This window comes from Nycticebus coucang, unplaced genomic scaffold, assembly GCF_027406575.1.
Source record: "Nycticebus coucang isolate mNycCou1 unplaced genomic scaffold, mNycCou1.pri scaffold_43, whole genome shotgun sequence".
In the NCBI taxonomy this organism is placed as follows: domain Eukaryota; kingdom Metazoa; phylum Chordata; class Mammalia; order Primates; family Lorisidae; genus Nycticebus; species Nycticebus coucang.
In genome coordinates this window covers 2,112,246-2,124,656 of record NW_026515577.1, presented here as the reverse complement: position 1 = coordinate 2,124,656, position 12,411 = coordinate 2,112,246, and the positions used below count along the sequence as shown (strand labels likewise).

The 12,411-nt window shown below is 37.5% G+C and overlaps 1 long non-coding RNA gene across 1 annotated transcript; it reads right to left on the bottom strand.

Annotated features, from left to right (window-relative positions):
- Positions 1-8,258: 8,258 nt before the first annotated feature.
- On the bottom strand, positions 8,259-12,181 carry LOC128579282 (uncharacterized). Its single transcript, XR_008378110.1, has 3 exons — positions 12,072-12,181; positions 8,713-8,817; positions 8,259-8,386 (listed from the first exon to the last, which is right to left on the bottom strand). It is a non-coding gene; the product is annotated as an uncharacterized LOC128579282 (long non-coding RNA).
- Between the last annotated feature and the right edge of the window lie 230 nt (positions 12,182-12,411).

The window sequence follows — 12,411 nt, the reverse complement described above, 5'->3', positions numbered from 1 at the left end:
ATACAGGTTCTCAGAGAAAAAGTGTTCCAAATGAGGCTTGATCCTCTCATGACAGAAAAATCTGGGAAAAGAGCGCTAGACAATGTATCCTAATAGCATATGTCTACTCATAGGATACGAGCAGTGTTAGAAAGAAGCTCAGAATATATGGTTAAAATGTCCACAGAGAGTGGGATTGGTCAAACTCATGCCTAAGTCACTATGAATCCGGGCAGTCCCCTAATTACAGATATCTGATTTGCATAAAGCTTGCACTTATGAATGGAGGCTATTACAGTAGGCCCCGAAGTTACAAACATCTCACTAACCTACAACTCATACTTAGAAATGGAGGCTATCACAGGTAATGGATAAATGTATCTGTTCTATCTTACATACAGATTCAACTTACAAACAAAACTATACAACCTACCTCCTTCATAACCTGTATATTTGAACACTTGTGGGAACACAAACCACATGGGCTTATTAGGACCCCATAACTCTATTGACTTTTGTAACATTTCAAACTCTCTCATACCTATTTTATCCCCTTCATCAATATTTCCCTAACTTTCAAGTGCATATGAATGAATCAACTGAACATCTAGTAAAAAATGCAGCCTGGAGTTTATCTAACAAGTTTTTACATTGTGCTAACACTGCTGCTCCTGGGACTACCTTTTGAGTAGGACAGCCCAAAATTTCTTTTGACATAGAAATGATTGCTTTTTCCCAAAGCAAAATGTACACAGACAGTTTTCAAGTCTTATTGGCTTATCAGCCTACACTGAGTTGTCAAGTCAGCACCCTACAGAAAGCCCTAGCAGGGAACTGATTCCACATACTGCTCCCCATCCAAATACTGCTCCCCATAATAATAAGCAGCTCTAAAAATGAACAGCAAGACCCAGCTGCCCCCAACACTGATTCACAACTACAAATCCCCACCCTACCGTATTGTCTTCAGTATCAAACCTAATCTCTCTTGTCCATTTCTAATTTCCAGGGCAGTGATCCCTATACCTATCCCTGCGTCCTAAATTTTTTTTTTTTGACTTTGATGACAGCAATTTATTTTCTCACAGTCTTGGAGGATGGGAAATCCAAGATCAATCACTATTGTTGAAACTGCAAGGGTTTGAAACAAAGTAACTCTGATTAAATCAAGCTAGTAGAATAGTAATACATCTCTGTGGGAAATAAAACAGAATGTTACACAAATCTATCCAGGAAGAAAAAGCATTCTTTGCCTACGTTACTTTAGGATTGGATTGTGTCCACAACAAACAGGAAGACCTTTTTAAAATTTTATGGAACAAAAGTTAAAAAATCAAATTAGATTATATATGAATAATTTAATTCACTTCCAAATATATTTGAACAATGATTTCCTGAAACCTGATTTTCTCAGAAAGGACATCTCAGTTTTTATTCCCCGGAAGTTTTCAGTTAAAGCCTAGACAGAAAGTATGTGCCTAATGTTTGTGTATTTTCATCCGACATTTTTCTAAGAGGAACTATGATGTATTAGGAATTATAAATTATTATTTAGCATTAGCATATTTATGACCAAGAATGCTATGCTAAACCCCACCCAAATTTGTCCTTATGTTAATATCATCTGACTTAATGACCTTAACCTCTCCTTGACTTCAGCCATAGCCTTCATGGCCACAGGCCAGGTCATGTCATCACACTTCTCAGAAACAGTCATTTCCTTTCATCTAAGTTTTCTAAACACATATTACAACTGTGCCTAATCTTCAACATCTTTGCAATTCTACCCCTTCCCTAAGATATTTTTTCAAAGCCAATCTACTATTTCAGATTCAATTACTTTCCTTCCTAAGATCCTCTGACTAATCATCTTGATTACATCTCATCAACATCTCCAATTTTCTCATTGCTTTTTCCTCTAACTGTAACTACCATAAACACAGCCAAGAGAGAACCTATCCAATACTCCATTTCTCCACTATTATACCCAGTTTGATGAAGGCAGTTAGAGAAAAACGCACGAATATATTCTATTGTCACAATTTTATGATCTCCAATCTCAGTCAATAGCAACCCCTGTGCTAGCTCTTGGGTGGCTGTCTCTCCTGGTCACACTGCAACCCTACTCACTCGTAAACAGATGGTTTTGCCACCTGTTTCATAGAGATTTTATACTGCACTTTGTACAACTCAAATTTTTTAACCACTACACCACCTCTTATCCTGTTTCTTGCAGACTCTGGATGAGGTCACTCTCTTCACTCGAGGCTAACCATTTTCATGAATTTAGAACATTTTCTCATCATCACTTTCCTCTGTCATCAGCCATCTATGTTTCTTGGTCTTTCTCACAGGAAAGCCAAAGCTATTTACAATAAAGCAAATCCTCCAACCCCCCCAACCGTTAGTCAACTCTCTGCATTGTCCAGTATGATAGCCACCACTCACCAGTCATGCCAGCCATATTTCAAGTGATCAACAGCCCCCTGTGGCTCCTTGTGGATACACCTTACAAATAATACTCTAGAAATAGAAACTAATCCATGTCCCAAGAACTTTCTGACATGAACAGAGAGATGGGGTCACATGCTATACTAACTTGGGTTATTTTAAAAACAACATGATTAAAATCCTCCTCTTATATTTCCCTGTAAGAAATTTCAATGTTTTCTAAAAAGCAAAACATGGGGTGGGAAATGGAGATAAAAGTGGAAGGCACTATGACAGAGTGATTAGGGGGAAACCCAAGCATCACTGCTGGCCCTGCATACTAAAAAGAATACTCACTACACAGAACTGGTGTCTCAGCCCTAAGTCATATTTAGCAGTGATAAGAAAAAGGCAAGACAGAAGTGCAGGAAACAAAATGTGTTAAAAGTTCCATCATGCAGTTAAAGATAAATGCCTTGTGTTTTCACCCTTACCCTCTGTCTAAGCTTTGCTCTGTGCTCTATTTTCTCATGCCTGAGACTTCAATAAAAGCCTGTGAGGGACATAGAGAGGGGTGTTGGCCTCCCCAGGTCCCTCAGTTCAACACAAATGGACTGAGTAGATGTTATTCATTTGCTGTCAAGTTGCACCAACAGCTACTGGACAGGGCAGGTATTCCAAATTCCCACCAAAATGAAAACGTCTATTGGAAGTACTGGGGTACATCGTCTAATGTCACCTTCTCTTCTGTTCTTTTCATGGCCAGGCTCTTAAAATAATAGTTCACACATGTGCTGAAATTCTACACCATTAATTTTCTATGGCTTCACCTACTCCTTGATCCCCAAGCATTATCTAGCCAACAACCTACAAACACGTCCAATTCGGCAAAATGACAATTAAATTTACTCTCCAGTGATTAACTCTACCCAAACTGCTACTTTTCCTCCAAAGACCTATGTAAAGTCTCCACAAACTCCCCAGCGTCCAACTTTGACATTTGAACTTACCTTCCATACTCAACATCACACCCCAGAGGTGATGGGTCATACAGCCTGCCAGGCACATTCCCCACACAGTGTCTCTGTGTCTTCCTCTTCACCCCTAATACCACCTCCCTGGTATTCATCACCTCGGGGCTAGATGGTCACAATCGTCTCCTGACCTCCCTGTCTCTGGTCTCAGGTCCCTGTGTAATCGCTTTCAACTCCAGGAACAAGTTCTTTCTGAAATGTAAATCTGACCAAAAATCTTTCTTCTTAAAATCTGGATTCCTTAACATGAGATACAATATATTCCAAAAATGGTCTCTGCCTATCTTTCCAGCTGCTTTCCCAGCATCTCCATCAGCACTCCCCACAGAGCCCCCAAACTAACCTGGGATTCCAGCTGAAAGAGAGCACTTGCTGAGAAAACACAGCACTTGCTGAGAAAACACGGCTTTAAAACTAGTCCCCAGCTCCTCTTTCCCATATGCCTGTGCCTCCTGGGTCTTTTCTATGTGGAGATGATGACACTGCCACCTCCGGCATCCCCAATAGACAGCTTAAAATGCCTCATGTGTATCAGGACCTTCCATGCTGGAGCCGCTGCTTCTCTTGTGCAGAATGTCCCTTCCCTGCTCACATCCAGAATATTGCCCCTAATTTTCAGTAGCTATGTCAACACTAAACTGTTCATCTCATTCCCAAATTGATAGATCTGCCTTTATGTAACACAAAATATTCATGCCAGGCAGTAAAACTTCAAAAAGTGTCTCCTCTCTAGTCCCTAATAAATGTCAGGCAGGTATTTAGGACAGAGTATATTAGGCTCTGACAATGAATAGAGTTAGATTATAAGGAGGTTATACACTTGATAATTTTAGCCTCACCAAATTGTTAATCCATTTTCTGTTCCAACATACCTGAGCAATATGACATCTCATAGTCCACCTGGTAACATCTTATAACATCTTTCAATAAATCTCCACTCCTATAACATCTCCTGCTATAACATCTTTCAATAAATTACACAAATTATGCAAATTAAACAATGAGCTAGTATTTTTTTTAACTGGGAAGGGGACAATAATGGCATGCCCAGTAAACATAATCATTCATATGTATTAGTGTATTTGGTGCGTATTTAGGAAGAATGGAGGTAGGATGAGAGATAAATAAGATTCCTAATTAATTAATTCCTAATTCTGTCTCTCCCGTGATTCTCATATGAAAAAGAAAGTCCCTTTTGAATAGCACTGGCACAGACCGGCACACTATCACCATCTGTAAGTTAGCTCAAGTCACACATGTATTAATGTCATAATAGAGTGATCAACAGTCAAACTCATAATAGAAACTCTGCCAGCACCGTCCTTCAACACCCTATACAGAAAGTCTTGCAAGAGGACTTTCAGAATTTGATGACATGGAAAATTCCTCCGAGAAAAGATGGTACACTCCTATATTCCCAGTTATGATAGCTACGAAACAGTGTGCCTATTCTTAATGAACAGGAAGTTCACAATTTTGCATTTTGCTTAAAATCTACTTTTTTCTACCTAGTTTTGCCTGAGTTTCAAACTTATCTATAACATGTTTTGCCCTAGGCACCTTAGATTAAATATTTAACTTCTCTATGCCTCACATTTTCACATTGTGGCTAATAATCATTACCTTGGAAGCCTCTTCTGAAAACTCCCTGAGACAACATGTAAAAGGTGCTGAGAACTGTGCCGGCCACACAGTGCCAATCCCAGAATGATCAGCTGGTAACAGGCATTTCTACTCTAGTACTAATGTCTTTGTAGTAAATGCCACATCTGCTTCTTAAAAAAAATAAATTATAAATAATTATGCCTAGTTATAAGCCTCAACCCAACAAGTACGGTATTTTCATCCAGAAAAAAAAGCATGTCATGCACTAGGTACATTTGAGATGGATTACAGATGGAGCATTTTTCATGCTAGATGCTATCTTTTAAGACACATCCAAAATTAAATTCATTTGTTTACTTATTCTTTCCAGAGGTTATCTGAGCCAAAGTTCAAACTGTTGGAAACTATATTCATTCTATCCCCTTCCACGGCCCATCAAGTCTTCCTTCTCCTAAATAAACTCCTCCAACTTCCCAAAACCAGGCCTTACTTATTCTTGGTATCTGCCATCCTTTGCTCATACCGGTCAATCATTAGATTGATTCTGTCTAATTGCAAAGACTCTCTTATTCACTTTTCTATTTCCATTGCCACAACCTTAAAGCCATGTTTGTGCTTTCAGTAATCACCCTTATTCAAGTCCCCTTTCATCCCATTCTTAGTGTTAGCACAAGTGTTTTATTTATTTATTTATTTATTTATTTATTTATTTATTTATTTAGACACAGTGTCTCACTCTGTTGCCCCAGGCTAGAGTACTGTGTTATTAACCATCTCACAGCAACCTCACACTTCTAGGTTCAAGTTAACCTCCTGCCTCAGGCTCCCAAGTGTCTAAAACTACAGGGATCTGCCACAAGGCCCAGCTACAAAGTGACCTCTTGAAAGGCAAAAGTGCTCATCTCACATACTTGCTTCATCCTATCAATGACTTACCATTTGGTAGGATAAAAGAAATTACCAAAGTCTCAGTGAATAGCCTAGATACCCCGACATGATCTGACCCCTGCTAATGCCCAGCCCTACCCTACAGGCTTCTATAGAATTTTTAAGCAGATAGCTGCCCTAAACTCAGGGTCCCATGTCTGTACTTCCTATGTTCTGTTACCCAGCCAAGGTCCACTCACACCATAGGTCTCTGCTCAAACAACATTCCCTCTTAAGAATGGTCTTCCTAGATGGAGTCCCGGCACCCCGGCACCCGTAACATGGTGGTTATAGCGCAGGCCACAAACACCAAGACCGGTGGGTGAGTTCAAACGAGCCCAGGCCAGATAAACAATGACAACTGCAACAACAAAAAAATAGCCAGGCATTGTGGCAGGGACCTGTAGTCCCAGCTACTTGGGAGGCAGAGGCAAGAAAATTGCCTAAGCCTGAGAGTTTGAGGTTGTTGTCAGCTGGGCACTCTGCCGAGGGTGACAAAATGGGACACTGTCTCAAAAAAAAAAAAAAAAAAAAACAGAACAGTATTTCTGTTTAGTGTCCATAATTTTTCCTGTAGAGCAGGAATCAAAATGTAGTTACTGAGTAATTAGTTCTTTCCTCTGTCTCCTCAACTAGAATATAAACAGAGACATCTAGGAGGCCAGGGTCTTTGTGTTCGTGGTTCTCTATTGGATTTTTGCCATTTTGCCCATAGGGAGGGTTTTTTTTTTTTATTGTGTAAAAAACCACATAGTATAAAACCTTCCATTTTAAACATTGTTAAGGCACAGTTATGTTAACTATATTCTCATTATTGTACAGCAGATCTCTAAAACTTTTTCATTTTGCAAAACTGAAACCACTTGAACAATTCCCCGTTTTCCTTTCTCACGGCCCTAGGCAACCACAATTCTATTCTCTGTTTCCATGAGTTTGATTCTTCAGATGCCTCATCTAGTAGAATCATACACTGTTTATGTCACTTAACATTTTCTACATTTATTCATGCTATAACATATGACAAAATTTCCTTTTTTAAGACTGAATAACATTCCCTTATACGTATGTACCCCACTTTTTTTTATCCATTAATGGACATGTAGCTACGTCCGCCTCTCAGCTATTATGAATAATGCTACAATAAGCATGAGTGTCCAAATACCTCTTCAAGGTCTCACTTTCAGCTATTTTTGATCTATACCCAGAAGCGGGATTGCTGTGCCATATGATACCTTTACTTTTCATATTTATGACATGTCCATACTGTTTTTTATTAACAGCTGTACCATTTCACGTTCCCACACACAGCGCACAAGGGTTTAAATTTCTAAACATCCTTGTTGATACCTCTTATTTTCTTGTGATGACAATGGACAGGGTCTGAGATGGTTTATAGGTAACAAGCATTAGTTAATGTCTAGATATGGTGAGGCAACAAAAATAAATAAAGCAAAATTTGTATCCTCAAAGAGTTCACAGAGTCATAGCAGGAAAGAATAGCACACACATAACATTTGTACTACATTTGTAGACCACAGGCAGAAAAATTACCAAATCCCCTCTACAGTAGGCTGAGATTATGAGTAGAATATAAATTAGACACATATATTAGGCGTTATCAAAATAAAATAGAATAAATCTCATTATGTAAATATCACTCTTATGCAAAACTAGTGTTCCAGAAATTCTGGATTTCTTAATATAGCATAGTCTATTTCTACTAAAAGAACACATCAGTCTATACATTCGACAACATACTGAATTTTGTCCCTATTTTGCAAAGATTAAATGCTCATAGGAAACTACCAACTGGTAAGTTCAAAAAGTTAGATAACAACAACCATTCTCACCACATTCTCTTTTATGCCTTTGAAGGCCAACAAAGAAGCACATGCTTGGAAACACTATTAAGATCAACTTATAATTTATAGCCTAAAAAATTTCCAGTTTAGTCATATATGTTGTTTCTTCTGAGAAGAGCATTGTACACACAGACCTAGTAAGGGTACTCACACACTCTTCAGCAGGCCGGCAGGCAATTTAATTGCCCCTAGTCTAAACATGAAATTAACACAAACTAAACATCAAGATTAGAAAAGTAAGCAAGTTCAGAAAATGTCCTGTTCTATAATGCCATCCTTCCTACCCTGTATTTTATTAGTGGGACATGGAAATACAAACAATGATGTCATGTAGGCAAATAAAATGCACACTCAGGTTTCTGTACTCACCCTTCTATTCTTCTTTCTGTGATTTGAGTGTTAGGTCTCAAACAGTAATCCCTTTTACTGTCACCATGAGCCTTGGGTATCCTCACATAGAATCCCTCCAATGTGTCTCCATCCCATGTGTCAGGCACCCTTAATACCCACCATGCAGGTGCCTACACAGTGTGAGCTGATTTATCCATCCTTAGCAACAAAAAGGCAGACTGAGACATTGAAAACCAAACGTTTAATGCCATTTTTAAAACTCTGTGTTGTTTTTATGTCAGAACACCAATTTTCAATCGATGACAATTACATTCTGTCTGCTTACAAGTGTAAAACACACACATACAAAAAAACTCCCAAAACGTATAGATCATTTTCTCTACACAAGATAGTTTTTCAATATTTACCAGATTTCTAAGGTGAAGTCTTGATAACACATAAGTTATTTTAAAGATAAATTTTATACTGATAAAAACTTGTTTTAAAAAGTTCTTAAAAGTAAAGATAGAGTCAAAGTCACTTACCTTCTCCTCAACATTTTCGTAAAACATGAGCCCAAAATAGTCCCTTTCTAGCACATCCAGATGGTCACATACGTTGTCCAATAATGCTTGTCCCACTGAATTTTTCTGAATAAAAAAAGCAGCATTTTTTACTTTTCAAGCACTAAAGATTTCATGAGTACTGTAACTACAGAACATACTGGCAGATCTACGATACACTGTAAATTAACCTAACATATTTATTTCCCAATTTTATGACAATATGAAAATGATTCATAATGCTTTTCACTTTAGCCCTTATACCTCCCACTCATAAAAAAGCAGAAAATCTAAAGTGAAATCATAATAAAATGCCCTCTGCTTTATTGATACTGGTCCCCATAACAAAAAGGACTAACAAGGCACTATGCGAGCAGTTCGTTTACTAATGTTAACAATGGTACAAAATCTGCTGAGACTGCTTCCCTCTATTCCTTCAGGTGGCTCATGACATATGACTGGATAGTCCCCAGGAAAATCAATCATCCCCATTATTCAATATATCCTAACATCGTGTATTCCACCAACATTTTAGTTTGATGTTTCACTTTTTACCACATTTGTAGACAGAATTTTCTTTATTTTTTTCTACTTCCAAAACTAACACTTTTATTAAATCAAGGAAAGATTCACTGTAGAAAAGTCAACAAAGGTTTTAACAGAACAAAGTATACCTTTTTACAAAATATGTAGATATTAACAGCAAACTGTTTCTGAGATTTGCTTTTATGTTCTTTTAGTTATTTTAAAGCAAACATAAACAATGTTAATTAGTAGGGAATGTGCTACTAATGATGATTACATGAAGAGCTAATCCACTCTTCATCCTTTATCTGTGATTTAGAACATCTACAAAATACTTCATTATTCCTACTAATGAACTGATTCAGGTTTCACCAAAAAGTAGCAAAACCGAGTGGCTGGTAGAATCTGTCTCACTACATCATACTCGCCCATTATCTTTGAGAATAAGAAATAACCACACCACCATATAAATAATTTTGTGTGTGTGTGTGTGTGAAAAGTCAGTTTTTAGGTTATAACAGTGGCCAACTAGATCAGTTAGCATGTAACTGACATTTTTGTAATTCTCGTGATATACAACATTTAATCAGAAAACATGAACACTCAGTACCCTGTTGTGTGCCCCATTTAGAAATACTTAATAGCAATTCCCTAGATAACGCTGGTTGCTACTGCAGCATAACCTAGTGAAAGTTGGCAGTGATCAAGTAAAGACAAATTAAAATACTAATGTGATTTCCCATATATATGATTGATCAAAAAGTAATCAGTTTGATAATAAGATATGTTAATGATAATGTGGTAAAATCAAACTTAAATGACTGCTGGTTACAATGTAAGTTATTGGCACATTCACTTTGGCAGTATCTGTGAAAAGTGAAGTGAAACTTCATCAATAATTTCACCACTGTCTGTCTACCCTAAAGAAACTCTTGCACAGTAGATGAGGAAACTCATCCTACAATGTTCACTGAAGGGCCATTATTGTACATAAAGAAGGGGAATAAATGGTTCAGTCATATAAAGGAATACTCCACAGCTGTTAAAACAAATTAAGATTTACATATCATAAAATGATATACAAAGCAAGAAGGAAAAGATGACAATGAGATGAAGCAATGCCCGTAATGTTTTATTTGGTTAAAGATCGAAAACACACAATAAGATAGTAATGTCTGATTAAATGTTTATGGTGGATATCAACTGTCCCTTCTACTGTTTCTGTGTTTTTATAGTTTTTTAAATAATTCATGACTTTTAAGAAAAGATAGAACAAAACTAGATTTAAAAAATAAAGGACAATGGTCACTCCTGTGGTTCACTGATCAAAAGAAATTTATAAATTAATAGGCATTTTGGATCATCAAAATAGTCCTATAATCTATAGATAAAGAAATAGGCCCAGAGAGATTGAATCAATGATTCAAGGTCACTTAGGATCAAGTTAAATGCTCAAAAATCTAGATTCCCTCACTTTTAGGGTAGGTAGGAAAAACAAGGGATATGGGGTCCCTTGACCCAAGTTCAGAAAATCATTCTTTTCTATTCTTTTCCCTGTATAGGAGCAGCCTTGTCCCTTCCATCAAGGGAAGACACAGCACTTGCTCCTAGAACTTGGTGAAAATGCAAGAAGCAGCAGCCATCTTGGAAGTAGCTCCTCATCAAATACCAAATTTCCTGGCACCTTAGTCTTGGACTTTCCAATCTCCAGAACTGAAAGCAATTAATTCCTGGTGTTTATGAATGACCCAGGCTAAGGCATTTTGTTATGGCAACAAGAATTAAGACATAGATTTTCAATCCCCTTTCGCTTCTCCCTCTCTTTAAACACAATTGAAATATCAAGGTGAGCACAAGAACCACAAATCATCTGAATACATAATAAACTACTGTTCTACTTGATACACTTAAGATGTTATTACCAAGCTGAACTCTTTCATCGTTTTTAACAAGAATGTTGGAAGTTAGGAAAAATGTTAATAGGAAATCAACTAGAGCAGCTTTTAACCAGGAAGATCAGTCCCATGTGGGGCAGAAGAAACAGTATCATTCTGTGCTCAGGTCCCTGAGCTCTAGAATCAAATTACCATGGCTACAATATTGATTCAACAACAAACTAGCTGTGGGCCACGTTGTTTCATACCTCTACCCCATATTCCTCACGGTAACACTGGCAATACTAATGATGCCCACCTTACACAGAGTCTCATATATATTAAGTGACATAATCAAAGCATTTCACACAGTTCTTCTGTAAACATTAGCTATTAGTATATGTCATGTAAATTAAGTAATTAGTTGTAAAAAGCACCAAATTCTTCTGATTGACATAAAATGATAAGGTACTGAAGGCTTCAAAAATGACACTGGCTTCTGTCATTGGTTTTTGTCAGGCTTCTGTCAAAGGAATTATCCTTTGTAAATCATGGGTGTTTTCTCATTAAATGAAACTACATAAATAAGCTAGATTTTAGCTATTATCTATCTCAAGGTAAAACATTTGGAGTTACCCTTCATTATTCAGAAATACCAACCTACTACCATAAGGTCTCCTCAGGAGAAACATCTTACAGCCAGAGGTAATAATCAGAATATTTCATTACCATTCAGAACAAACACCGAGTACACAGGACTGGAGGACATTGACCCTGCTTGTTTTAAGGGACAGGTAAATTTTTTTTGTAACGGAAATGACTTTTTTCTATTCTTTTAATACAAATGTATGAAAAGTAGATTACAGAAACCTGGTGAAACACATTCACTGTGCCATGTCATGACCACACATCACTACAGCTCTCCACTCAGCTCTGTCTCACCTCTACCTCACAGAGGTATTTGAAACCAGTTAAGAGGACCACAGTACACTTCATCATCTGGGTCTTCTTCCTGCCCTTAGCAGAGGTCTCTGCTTTTATCTCAGTCTTTTCCGGAGAGGCAGAGCCTACTTCCGTGATCATCATTACAGCTTATGCTGTAGATTAAACAAAATCATAAAATGGTACTTTATAAACTCTCTCAATTATAGTTTTGGCAAGGAGTGGAATAAGAAAGGGTGAGAAGGGGAATAGCAGAGAGATAACAGGGAGAAATCACACAAGAGGAAGGTTCAAAAGTATAGGGGAAAATGAAGACTGGTAGTCTGACTCTCAGAATTCT